At 45.4% G+C, this 12168-nt stretch overlaps 3 protein-coding genes across 14 annotated transcripts in view; all 3 read right to left on the reverse strand.

Annotated features, from left to right (window-relative positions):
• LOC126943900 (metallothionein-2) overlaps positions 1–12168 on the reverse strand; it is an 894508-nt gene that overhangs the window by 373008 nt on the left and 509332 nt on the right. The window contains exon 1 of one of the 8 annotated variants that reach the window (XM_050773129.1): positions 9705–9719. The exons of the other annotated variants lie outside the window; for them this stretch is intronic. The gene's annotated coding sequence lies outside the window, so the exon portion shown is untranslated. Of the gene's footprint in view, positions 1–9704; positions 9720–12168 lie in introns of those variants that run through there. 8 annotated transcript variants of the gene reach the window in all.
• Positions 1–12168, reverse strand: part of MT3 (metallothionein 3) — an 892117-nt gene that overhangs the window by 351872 nt on the left and 528077 nt on the right. The gene's annotated exons all lie outside the window — the stretch shown is intronic.
• Positions 1–12168, reverse strand: part of GNAO1 (G protein subunit alpha o1) — a 166469-nt gene that overhangs the window by 112026 nt on the left and 42275 nt on the right. The gene's annotated exons all lie outside the window — the stretch shown is intronic.

The raw sequence follows: 12168 nt of genomic DNA on the forward strand, positions 1-12168 counted from the left end.
TGGCTCCTTGACACAAAAGCTCTGCTCCAGCTCTTCTCCGCCTTGGTGCTTTCCCTGATCATGTCCACAGAACAGCCTCCACCCCAGCACTCCTCTCCCCTCCCCAGTGCACATGACTGGATTGTCTGTCAATGCCAGGAAAGTACAATGGTTGTCATTCTAGGAGTGGGTTCTGCAGCACTGTGTTGAGATGATGAGGCCATGCTGGGGCTCTGAAGGAAACGGTATTGTGGCAGTACCTGCCATGAATTTAGGAGGAGCCATATGCAGCTTCGAGAATCCAAACAAAACTCCTGACTTCATTGCCCAAACTTGTTACCCCCTATTCCCTGTATCTCAGAGACCATCACCTCCATTTTATCAGTTACTCAGGCCAAAAACCTTGGATTCAACCTTGACTCCTCTTTCTCTCACACCTACATTCAATATGAAAGGAAATCTGTTGGCTTTACTTTCAAAACACATCTAGGACCTGATTGCTCTGCTACCTCCCTAAATCACTACCACCGTAGTTTCTTGTGGACAGCCCCACGTCTCTGAATTTGTAGGGCCTAGGAGAGCACCTTATACAGGCCACCAGAGTCTCTCTCTTGAGAAACTTCAGGAGCCCCCTAATGATCTCCCTGCATCTACTCCTATCCCTGAGCTGTTCTCCAAAGTGAGATCAACACTTCCCATGGGCTCCCACCACATTCAGAATAAAAGTCCAAGTCTTTCTGTAGCCTCCAAAGTAGCCCAGTCCTAGCCCCTTGCTCCCTCTCTTGACTTCATATTTCCCCACCCTACCCCTAATACCATAGAGGCGTCTGTTTCTTAAACACATCAAAACCACTCCCACCTCAGGGCCTTTGCACTTGCTATTTCTTCTGCCTAGAACACTCTTCCCTCACCTCCACATTTCCTTCAGAGGCTGCTTAAATGTTATCTTGAAGAGAATGTCCCTGACCACTCTCATAAAACAGTGGCCCTCTCTAAGTTCCTCCCTGTTTATTTTTCCTCATAGCCTATCTGCCCCTGACATATTTTTCTGTTTGGTGTCTGCCTTTCCATCCTGGAAGCTGAGGACCTGTCTCACCCACAGCTGTTACCCGTGGACCAGAACAGCTCTAGGCACAGGGCAAGCGTTTAGTATAAACTTGTGCAGTGAACAAACTCTTTTTGTATCCCCTGCTATTTCTCAGTACATGGCTTTGGACACAGTAGGTGTTCACGAAGTTTGCCTGTTACATTTGATGTTTATAACAGGAAAATATCAGAAGTTTGATTTCATTTCTGGCAGAAATGAAAGCTTCTTTCATACCTATGGACAAAGACTGGAAGGTAGCACTGGAAAACAGAAACGAGAGTTAAGAGTGGTGAAAGTTTTTGCATATTAATTTCTCTAAATGTTAAGACAGCACAATTAAAAGGTACAAATATGTTTTACTGTTAAAAATTGTTTGAAAGAATTGTGCATGATTTTCTTAGTGTTGTCTAAAGAAAATCAGTTTGTGTTTTATTAAAGGCACTAACAGTTGAGACTGGGCTGACACAATCTCCCTCAAAATCCCCTGTCCCCAAAGAGACCCACAGAGAGACATCATGCCTTTCTGAACAATCTTCTGAGAGCTGTAATCCTCAACCAATGTGTGTGAGAATGCACATTCAGTATCATAATTGTTTTGCCTTCACATGATACCTAGTTGGCAATTCCAAATATCCTCATGTAGGGATTATTTATCAAGAAGTGATAGAGGTTAAACAACTTTCTGCCCCAGGAAGCATTGAGTCCACGCCTCTATCTTAGGCAGGATGCTTGCAAATATTCATTCATCTAGCTATTATTTATCAAGCATCAGCCACATTCCTGCTCCAAGAAGCCCTTCTCCCTAGGGAGACAAGTCCCTATTTTTATAGGACTTCCAGGAAGGAGATGTGAGGTGAGCTTTGGGGGAGGACCATTCAATCCATTCTAATCCAATTATTAGTTGAGCACCTATTATGTATGCATAAGATGCTCTACTAGGCCCTACAAATTCAAAGACATGTGGCTGTCCACAAGATGCTTATAAATCCAGTATGTGAGATTAGAAATGAAAAAAAAAAAAAAAAAACCTCACCCTAATAAAAGGTAGCAAAATGTCAGATATGCTGCAAGAGAAAAGCAAAACCACCTATGTTTTAAAGGCGCTCAGAGAAGGAGGAAGTACAGCTGAGTGGAGAAATTGAGTACAGCTTTGGGAAAACCATGACATTTTGCGGCCTAGAAGGAAAGGTGGGTGTGACAGGCAGAGACATGGGACATGTGGGTGGGGTTATTCCAGGTAAAGGAAACTGTATGCCCCAAGACAGGGAGATAGCAGGGTGCAGGGCGCAGGCTAGCACAGTTCTGTTCTGCCTGGATGGCTGGCACCAGCCCACGTGCTCTGTGCTCTGCTGACGGGCCATGCTGACCTGGGCAGCTGGTGACAGCAATGGAGGGGAGCTGAGCAGGGCAAAGAAGGGCCCCAGCAGTCAGGTGGACAGTGGATTAGACTGGGGAGAGAAGAGGAAAAAAGGGCCACTTAAGGAGGCTGTTACTCGGGCAGAGGGCCACATAGATGGGGGTCTTAACTTGGTAAAGTGGGCATTTTATTTATTCTTAATACCTTTTATTGATGTCATATAATCTTTTACATGTACAAGGCATTACATAATGAAGAGCCCTACTTGATTAATTCATTTAGTCAACAAACACAAATTAAACATTGCTCTTTAAAAAACCTTTTTGAAGAGAATGACACCCAGGGAGAGGAGAGGAAAGGCCTGCACTCTGGGAAAGGGTAGTCAGAGAGGAAAGGAGGGACAGGAGGAGGGAAGTGACAGCAGCAGACTAGCAATGATCGCTGGAGTGGGAGGGCACATGACGGGGAACATGGACGCACAGAGAACAAGCTCCATAGCAGGGTGCTGGGGGACAGCGGAGCCATGAGCTTTTCCTTATGGGAAATCCTGGGCAGAGGACAAAGACCTCTGGTTGGTGGACACACTGGGTCCTCGTGCTTCTCAGGCCGCAGCTGGGAAGTTTACTTGAGCTGCCTTGAGCCAGAAGACACTGAACTTGATCGCCCAGCATCCAGAAGTACCCTACAGGCCTGGGCGATGGTGGGGCCAGGGTGCCTGCAACAGGATCCTTGTTTCTGTGAACGGGACTCTGATGTTCCAGATTGTGACCTGGGCATGTTACCAAGAACAGACATTCCCAGGAAAAGGCTTTCTCACTGATGCCCTTTGTGATTACAGCTGGAAGGCTGCAGTAGAGGTTTTCCACAACATGACCTTTGAAGAAAGGTTAACGACTGTTTCGGGAGGGCCTGAGCCTTGCATGTCTGCCCTAAGTGGTCTGGGTGCTTGGGCTGTCCCTGACCTCACCTCCAAGAGCACACTGTGGAGTCAGCCACTGATGGGAAACATCAGCCAGGCACATAGGCATGTGCCTGAGGCAGCAGCTCAGGCAGCAGGTAGGCTGTGAGGAAAGAGGGCTGACCCAGGGGGTTGGGAGGCCTGACTTCTGTCTCTGATTCACCCAGGGGCCCTGCAGAGATCTCAGCTGGGAGGAAGCAGGGCAGTAATTATGGGTGTGGGCTCTGGAAACATTAAGATCCGGGTTTGAATCCTGGTGCCCCTTACCCCGCTGCACGCCCAATCTGAATTATAAACCTCTCATTAGTCTCTCCTAAAATGCCTGCATTTTCCTTTCCCAACACTTTTCACAATTTTTATAAGTCTACCCTCCCGACTTGGTACTGCGTCTCAATTGCTATGTTTTCTGTTCTCCGTGGGCCATGTTTTGATAGAGAAAGTACACCGTATCAGTTTCCCAATCTTACTGATTCTATAGGGGCCAGCTCAAATGCCACCTCCTCCAGAAAACTTCCCTTAGGCTTCTTGTACCCAAGAATTGCTCTCTTTCTATTCAAGTGCCCCAGCCCTCTGTCTGGCCTAAGCATTCTCTGCCTTTGCTTAGGGTGACTGGTGCTCCTATCTACAAAAATGCTTACCTTCATAGATACAACCATCAGCTCCTTCTGGGACAGGAACACATCCACATCAGCTTCTTTCATACCCCCAAATACTTAGGGCAATGCTTGTTCTGTTTGTGGGTTAATGAATGAGTCAGTGGACAAGATTTTCTGACTGCCTGAGGGCACAACACCCTTTAACTGGCCAGGGTTGTGAACTCTTCTATGAAAGACCTGAGAGTTACCCCAGCCAAGCTGAATCAAGTGGAACACCAGGGCCGTGATTCCAAGACAAATCCATACAAACTGAATTTAACAGTTGCACAGAGCTGAAGCAGGGCTCACCTGATTTTTAAGAATGGATAAATTGCCCTGATCATCGGCTCAGCCACAACAGCCTAGCAGAGGCCACATCTCCCTGAACAACAAGGGTAGATGAGGCATCTTTAACAGAGTTTTTTTGTCTATAAAATAAATAAATGTTGTCCAGGGTTTTCTCCTGGCTTAGCTATCCTACGACTCTAGTGTAGGCTGATCCTAAAGGCATGAATTTTACCCAGTGGAAAATGTTTTAGTGAAACTTTCTTTGAAATTTAGTGCCAGAGGAAATGCACTGGATAGACCCGAGGGGCCATGAGTAGCCCACACCCTGACTATTCCCAATCTGGTTTATTTGCAGAGCTCCCCAGGCACGACTGGAGAAGGTGTTACTCAGTGGGAATCGGGCCTTGCCTTCTGCCTGTAGGAACAGCAGAAGCGGTGGTGGGCTCTGAGCACCGGGAGCCCCGTCCATGCTCCTGACAGCACACGCATTTGCTCAGCTTGGCTGTGCTGGCCAGGCACACCTCGCACACCCACCTTAGCTTGGGCCAGCCACAGGGAACCCTGGCTGTGGTGGAAAAAATAGCTGGGACCCAAGTGACCAGAAGAAAGCCAGGGAGTCCAAGGGAGGGCAAGTCCCAGGGGTTCAAATGACCTTAGAGAATCTCAGTCTGACCAAGCAGCGGAAGTCCTCAGACCTGAGGGGCCTTCCCCAGCAAGTGGTCCCAGAACAAGCAATGAGGGATCCAGTTTCTTCTTGTCAAGCAGAGTCAGATACGTGACTGCGAATCAAAGCTTCTCATCAGCTGGAGGTAACCAGGGTTACTGCCCTGGTGGGGTGTAATTACAGCCAAGAGCAAAGATGCTCTGTGTTCTCCAGGCCTGAATGCAAATAGAATGTTAGGTTGGTTTTTTTTTTTTTTTTTTTTTTTAAATGCTAAGGGTTATCCATAGACCAGCATTACTACTTTCATGAACCCCAGGATGGGGCCCTCTTTTATCCAGTCTAAGACTTGGTTTAAAAGAGCAAGAAACTGAGGCCCAGGAATTCTGTGCCTTAACTAAAGTCTCAGAGCAAATTAGTAGGTGGTTATCCCGACAGTTTCTCAACCTCTTTCCCATTTATGTGCCTATGCTCAAGTAGACTACAGCTCCCCATGGGCGGGAATCCTTTGCTTTCCCTATAGTATAGCATGACGAGTGGCCAAGAGTGGGGGTCTGGGGTCACAGTGATTCTGCCTCCACTGTGCCCGCTGTATGACCACAGACAGAACACAAACTCTAAACTCCGTGCCCCACTGTCCTTATGCACTAGAAGGAGATATTAATAGTGCCCTGGGCAACTCTGCCTCAGTTTCCTCAGCTGCAAAATGGTGATATTCGTATAATAGGGCCTACCTCAGAGGGTGACTGCAAATGAGTTAATATACGTAAAATGCTTACAGCTGTGCCTGGAGCTCAATAAATGTTTTCAACAGCTTTGAGATATAATTCACACGTCATACAATTCCCCTATTTAGAGTATACAATTTAGTTTGTTTTGGTATAGTCACAGATCAGATATGTACAACCATCACTATAGTCAATTCTGGAACATATATCTGCTAAAGAAAAATAACTGTGTAGCCTCTAGCTGTCACCCCTTACCCTCCTGGGCTCCCTCCCATTCCTTGGCAACCAGTAATCTACTTTTTTTCTCCATCCATTTCCCTGATGGTCAGTAACGACAAGCATCTTTTCATGTGCTTATTGGTCATTTGTATATTGTCTTTGGAGAAGTGTGTATTCAGATCCTTTGCCCATTTTTAAGTTAGGTTGTTTTTTTATTATTGAGTTGTAAGAGTTCTGTATATATTTTGGATACAAATCCCTGATCAGATACATGAGTTGCAAATATTTTTTTTCCCACTCTGTGGGTTGTCTTTGTACTTTACTGATAATATCCTCTAAAGTAGCAGTTCCCAACCTTTTTGGCACCAGGGGCCAGTTTCATGGGAGACAATTTTCCATGGACTGCGGTTGGGGGGTACAGAATGGTTTCAGGATGACTCAAGTACATTACATTTATTGTGTACTTTATTTCTATTATTATTACATTGTTACATATAATGAAACAATTATATAACTCACCATAATGTAGAATCAGTGGGAGCCCTGAGCTTGTTTTCCTGCAACTAGATGGTCCCATCTAGGGATGATGGGAGACAATGACAGATCATCAGGCATTAGATTCTTATAAGAAGCATACAACCTAGTTCCCTTGCATGCACATTTCACAACAGCATTCCCATTCCTATAAGAATCTAATGCTGCTTCTGATCTAACAGGAGGCAGAGCTGAGGCGGTAATGGGAGCAATGGGGAGTGGCTGTAAATACAGATGAAGCTTTGCTCACTCACCTGCTACTCATTTCCTGCTGTATGGCCTGGTGGGTTCCCACCAGTCTGTGGCCCAGGGGTTGGGGACCACTGCTTTAAAGCATACAATTTTTAAATTTTGATAAAGTCTAATTTATCTATTGTTTTTCTTTTGTTGCTTATGATGTTTTATTTAAGAATGCTTTGCCAAAGTCATGAAGATTTACCCCTATGTTTTACAGTTTTTATTCTTTTAAGTCTTTGATCCATTTTGAATTAATTTTTGTATATGGCATGAGATAAGGATCCAAATTTATTCTTTTCCCTGTGGCTATCCAGTTGTCCCAATACCATTTGTTGAAAACACTATTCTTTCCTCACTGAATGATCTTGACATCCTTGTCAAAGATCAGTTGGTCATAGATGTGTAAGTTTATTTCTGGACTCTCAATTCTACTCCATTGATCTAGATGCCTATTCTTTTGCTAGTACCATGTTGTATTGATTATCATTGCTTTGTAGTAAGTTTTGAAATTGGGAGGTGTGAGTCCTACCTTATTCTTCTCTTTCAGGATTGTTTTGGCAATTCTGAATCTCTTGAAATTCCATTTGAATTTTAGAATCAGCTTGTCAATTTCTACAAAGAAGGCACCTGGGATTCTGATAGGGATTAATCCGTTCAATTTATAGATCATTTGGGGGTGAATATTCAATAAATATTAATTTTTTTTATCTTCTTCCTTCTTCTCCTTCCCTTATTACTACCACTACCACTATTACCTTTCAGCATTATGAGAAGTAAATGACTCAGGTGAAGTGCCAGAATGCAGTGAGAGTCCAATGCATGTTTGCTATTAGCATTTCTGCTATCACTGCTGTGCCCCAGAGGCTGTCCTGGGCTGGCAGGAGAGTGGGTTGAATGAATGACACAGCACCCCCTAACTCTGGCAGTGACCACCCTAGGATTTAGCCCTTTTCCAGGTACAGGGCTTCTGAGGCCAGGACTTTTCATCTTCCCAGTGTAGCTTTCCATTGCAGCTCAGGCCAGTTTCTGTCAGCAAGCAGCACAGCTTCTCTGCTCATGCCCAGCTCCCACAGGCTTGTAACTGGGAGCTCTTTGTGAGTGGTATAAACATAAACTCAATCAAAATACCTTCTCAAACGCCTTGTCACGAAGGGACACTAGACTGCAGGATACGGAAAGCAGCAGGTCTGGTTCAGCATTTCTCAAACTTGAGTCACTCAATGATTACCCTCATGATTTTTGGCCATAGCCTATACCATTATGCTTCATTTGCTTGGTAGTTTAATTCTATACACTGGAAACAAATATTATTATTATTTGTTATTATTTAAAAAGGAAATTTTACATCATTGCCTTAAATGGTATCACCTGCTTTAAATAGGAGATAACCACAAAAACAAATACAATGCAAACAAACCTATAAAAGACTCTTGTTTCAAAAGACTGGCAAACTTTAGAGGGATATTAAGCCATCCTAGTGCCCAATGGAGACTCTCTCCACAACTCGATGGGAAGCACTGGAAGAGAACTAAAAGGGGCTCACTTCCCCTCCTCAGTGACTGAGTGGCATGCTGTGTGCAGTCAGTGCTGCATCGCTAGTGCCGCACATGAGCCTGACAGGGCTTGAGATGTGATGTTTCACTCCCCAGCACTGCTACTCATTCACGCTGGCCTTCCCTGGATAGCAGTGGGACTCACAACACAGGCTCCCAGCATCACTGTGCCCCTCAAAGTGCCCTGAACTGGTTGGGAAAAGTTCCACAGGGGCAGCATCAGAGCACTGTAAGGCCTGTGGCAAAGAACTGCATGTTCCCCTTGGGCTGCAGTGGCAGGACTGCCTGGTTCTCAAGGTCCCACTCCACAAAGCAGGAAGTAGAGCCTGGGCCACCAAGTACACAGAGAGTACAGAGCCCTAGAGAGAGCTGGATGGTGCTGATGCCACCTCCTGGAAGGAGCACTTGTCCCCTTGGAGGCATCCTGGACTTGACCGTCATTCCCTTGGCTTCTTCCTGCCTTCTCCTTCTCCATAGGGGTGGGCTTCCCGAGCTGAGGTAAATCAAACCATATCCCACAGAGTCTCATCCTGTTCTAGTTTTATAAGCATCCTATGCATTCTGAGGGGTGACCGTGCATGAGGAGAAACACCCCAGCCCGCTCTATAGCTCACAAGTGTGTCACCCTCAGTGCCCAGCTATGAGGCACCCTGAGCCTGGAGAGGGAGGGGAAATCTAAGACCAACCAATTAAACCCAAATCAGACTATGGAGTTCCTCTTGAGATCCTGTGTAGGCATTACATGGAGGACTTGGCAAAGGTTGAGAGAAATGGGAAAAATTAGATTCTGATAGGAGGCTCAGATAAAAGTTCAAGACAACAGAAGAAATGCTGTCAAACTGACAAGCTCAAATGTATACACATACGGGACCCACCACTCAATAAAAGCATTAAACAGCGCCATGGTTCAAAAACCAAGCAGTTCTAGGAAAGATGCTGAAAACTGCTGTCACCCTGGGATATGAAGTTCCTGGTCTTCACATTGCCTCCTCAGCCAGATACCAGAGTCAAGGCACCAGCACGGGTGCCCAGTGACAGTTTGCTAAGCTGAATTTGGATGTGGGGAGGCAGAAAAAATCCCTCCATGACCATACAGACAAGCATAGTCCAGGGAACGGTGTCTGCATGAGCCTGCCTCTAACCACTCCCGAGCCCTCTACACACTGAGCTGAGACCAATGAGAAGACACTTCCCTGGAGGCTGCTGAGGTGGCTTTCAGACACACCTGAGGAAGAGTTCCCATCTCCATTACACTGGGGCTGACTGTGTCCCCATCCTAAATCCCGGGTGTGTTATGTGAAGCCTCCTGCTTCTTCATTTTCCAGACCACCTACCCATCCAGTCATCTCCTGTGGCCCCAGAAAACAACTGCAAGTTGTTCTTCTGACTGAAAAGCCTGACCTATGAGCATCTTTGTGGAGACAGGACTCCCTTTTGAATGGCTCAAGGATAGTTGCTGAGACCTGCACCCCCTACCCCAAGGCAATGCCATAGCCTCTGCCCAGCAGCCTGGACTAAGAGAAGCCATGTGCTATCTCTATCTTTAGTGAATAACTGGCAGTCCTATTCATCCAGCTTGGGAAGGACAACCATAGCTGAGGCTCCAGTGATAACAATGACATTTACAAGGATCTAGTGTGTGGATTATGTGAAGTGGTTGCCACATTTGTCAATATGCTCTGAATACAGAAATTCTTAAATTTTCCTCAGAATCATAAACATTAAATGATTATTTCTACAACTCATCACTGAAATAATTCCTCATTAGAACCTGAAGAATGTGATGCCTCAGCGCCTACAGATGTAGGCTCCAAAAGAGTACAGACATTCTCATGGGGTGGTGCCTTGTCAGTCTCTGTGCCCTCAGCGGCTGGGAACAGGGCCTGACCAGTGTGTCCCTAGAACCCTCTCTGTCCCTGGAAAGTTTTTCCCAACTGCAGGAAGTCTAGGTTGGGGAGGCAGACAGTGACCCAAGTGGCCTTTTATTAAAGCAACTAATTACTAAAGGGAGTTTTATTAAAACATAAGTCTTTTTTCTCTTTTGAGACCACCTATTTGGGGCTTGTAAGTAGCATCAATGCAACTTTGCATGGTTTTCCTGGTGCCAAAGCTGGTGGGCATTTTACAGAGCTAGGCTCTACCTTGGCAATGAGTTGGCTGATGAACTGGGCGCTCATAATCACAGCTAAAGCAGGAAGGGTCTCAGGCAGAGTGCCTGTGATGGGCTAGTGCAAAACTTACATCAGTGCTCAAGATGTGAGTCTGTGATGTGACAGTGAAGCGTATTTTCTATTGTCTCCATCTCTGATGGTAGGGAGAAGGGCACAAAAGGAAAAATCTTCCAGAAATTTACAGAGATGTCTGCAGGGCACAAAGTGATATGCAATTATATTTGTAGATATGGGAAAATGTTCAGAGCGTACAGTGAGAGTAAAGAGGGGCAATAAAATTATGTGTTCAGTTTGATACTAGCTTTCGTTTAAAAACACATACGCATGCATTGAAAGAAGTCTAGAAACATATATACCCAAATGCGAATTATTATTCACTCTGAGTAATAGAAATACAGGCTATATTTATTTTCTTCCATTTTAAAGTCTGTATATCCTACACTACCTATGAGAAATAAGCAATAATTGTGTAACAAAATTATTACTTTAAAAAATGCATGTGTGGGAAGCACATGCTATGCCAATGGGCCTGAGTCTACTGCTGTCTGCTGTGTACCCTGCAGCGTGGAAAGAGATCAGGAGTGGAGGCAGACTTGAGGGGAAACAATTGCTCCCCCGAGCCTGTTTTCTAAAAGAAATGTCTTTTCAACAAATGTTCTTGCAGCATTGGGGTGGCCACCACCATGCTGACATTATTAACGTGAAAAAACAAAGTTAACAGGGTGGGGAGGAAGACTCTGTGACTGTGGCATTGTGGTCATGTGCTTGTCCCCCACTCTCCAATCTGGTCTCAGCCCCAAGGTGTTAGAACCCGCTGTGCCTCTGGCCTCATGTACAGGCAAGACTTGACTGCAATCAAGGATAGCTGTGTGCCTCCAGCCTTCAGGAAAGGGTGCAGTTTTCTGGATTAACAGCGAAGAGAAGGAGTAGCCAACCTTGCTCCAATGCCAGGCCCTGTTGGTACCTCAGAGGCTGTCACAGACTGGGGGAAGCCTGATCCTTTTGGTCCCACATTTTGAAAACCTCATCTGGTGGCCAGATATCAGGAGGATGCAGCAGACCTGCTGAAAAAAAAAGTCATCCCACAGATGTGTGTGGGGCAAGTGGGATCTATGATGGGACCCATGATGGAGACCCTCTGTCACAAGCCTCAGCCCAAGCACCTCCTTTCACCCTCACTTCCTCAGAATATTGTAAAATGTATGAAATAATGCTGCTAGCCCAAAGCTTTGAGAAAGATGGAGAACGAAGTTTATATCATGGCTGCTTATGGATCCCACAGAAGAAACTGTACAAGTGGTACCCCAGGAACCTAGATACTAACTCGGGTCTTTTATCCATTGCCAGCTGGCCTTGCAACGTGCAGCTGCTAAACAAACAAAAAAGAATTCACATTTTCATTTAGATGACTTTGTGCTTCATAATGTGTCCATTTTTTTTTTTTCTGGAGCCAGAGTGTTTGTTATTTCTTTGCAATTTCAGAAGTTATGAAATGATTCATGGTTTTGTTGGAGCTGAAGTCAACCAAAACCATTCATAATTGTGAACAATCTCTGTTATTGTTAGAGGGAAAACGCCAAGGCATCTGTGCTTCCCAAAAACACATGGGGGGAGAATTCCAGTTTGGAAATGGACCGGCTGTGTTTTTCCCCCTAGAGTTAAATTTATACAGAATGATTTCCAGGGAGATGGCTGTGTTCTTCTGGTTGCAGTAGTGGGGTGGCCACCAGAATGCATGGTTTCTCCTCTCTCCTTCCTCTC

This window comes from Macaca thibetana, chromosome 20, assembly GCF_024542745.1.
Source record: "Macaca thibetana thibetana isolate TM-01 chromosome 20, ASM2454274v1, whole genome shotgun sequence".
Classification (NCBI taxonomy): Eukaryota; Metazoa; Chordata; class Mammalia; order Primates; family Cercopithecidae; genus Macaca; species Macaca thibetana.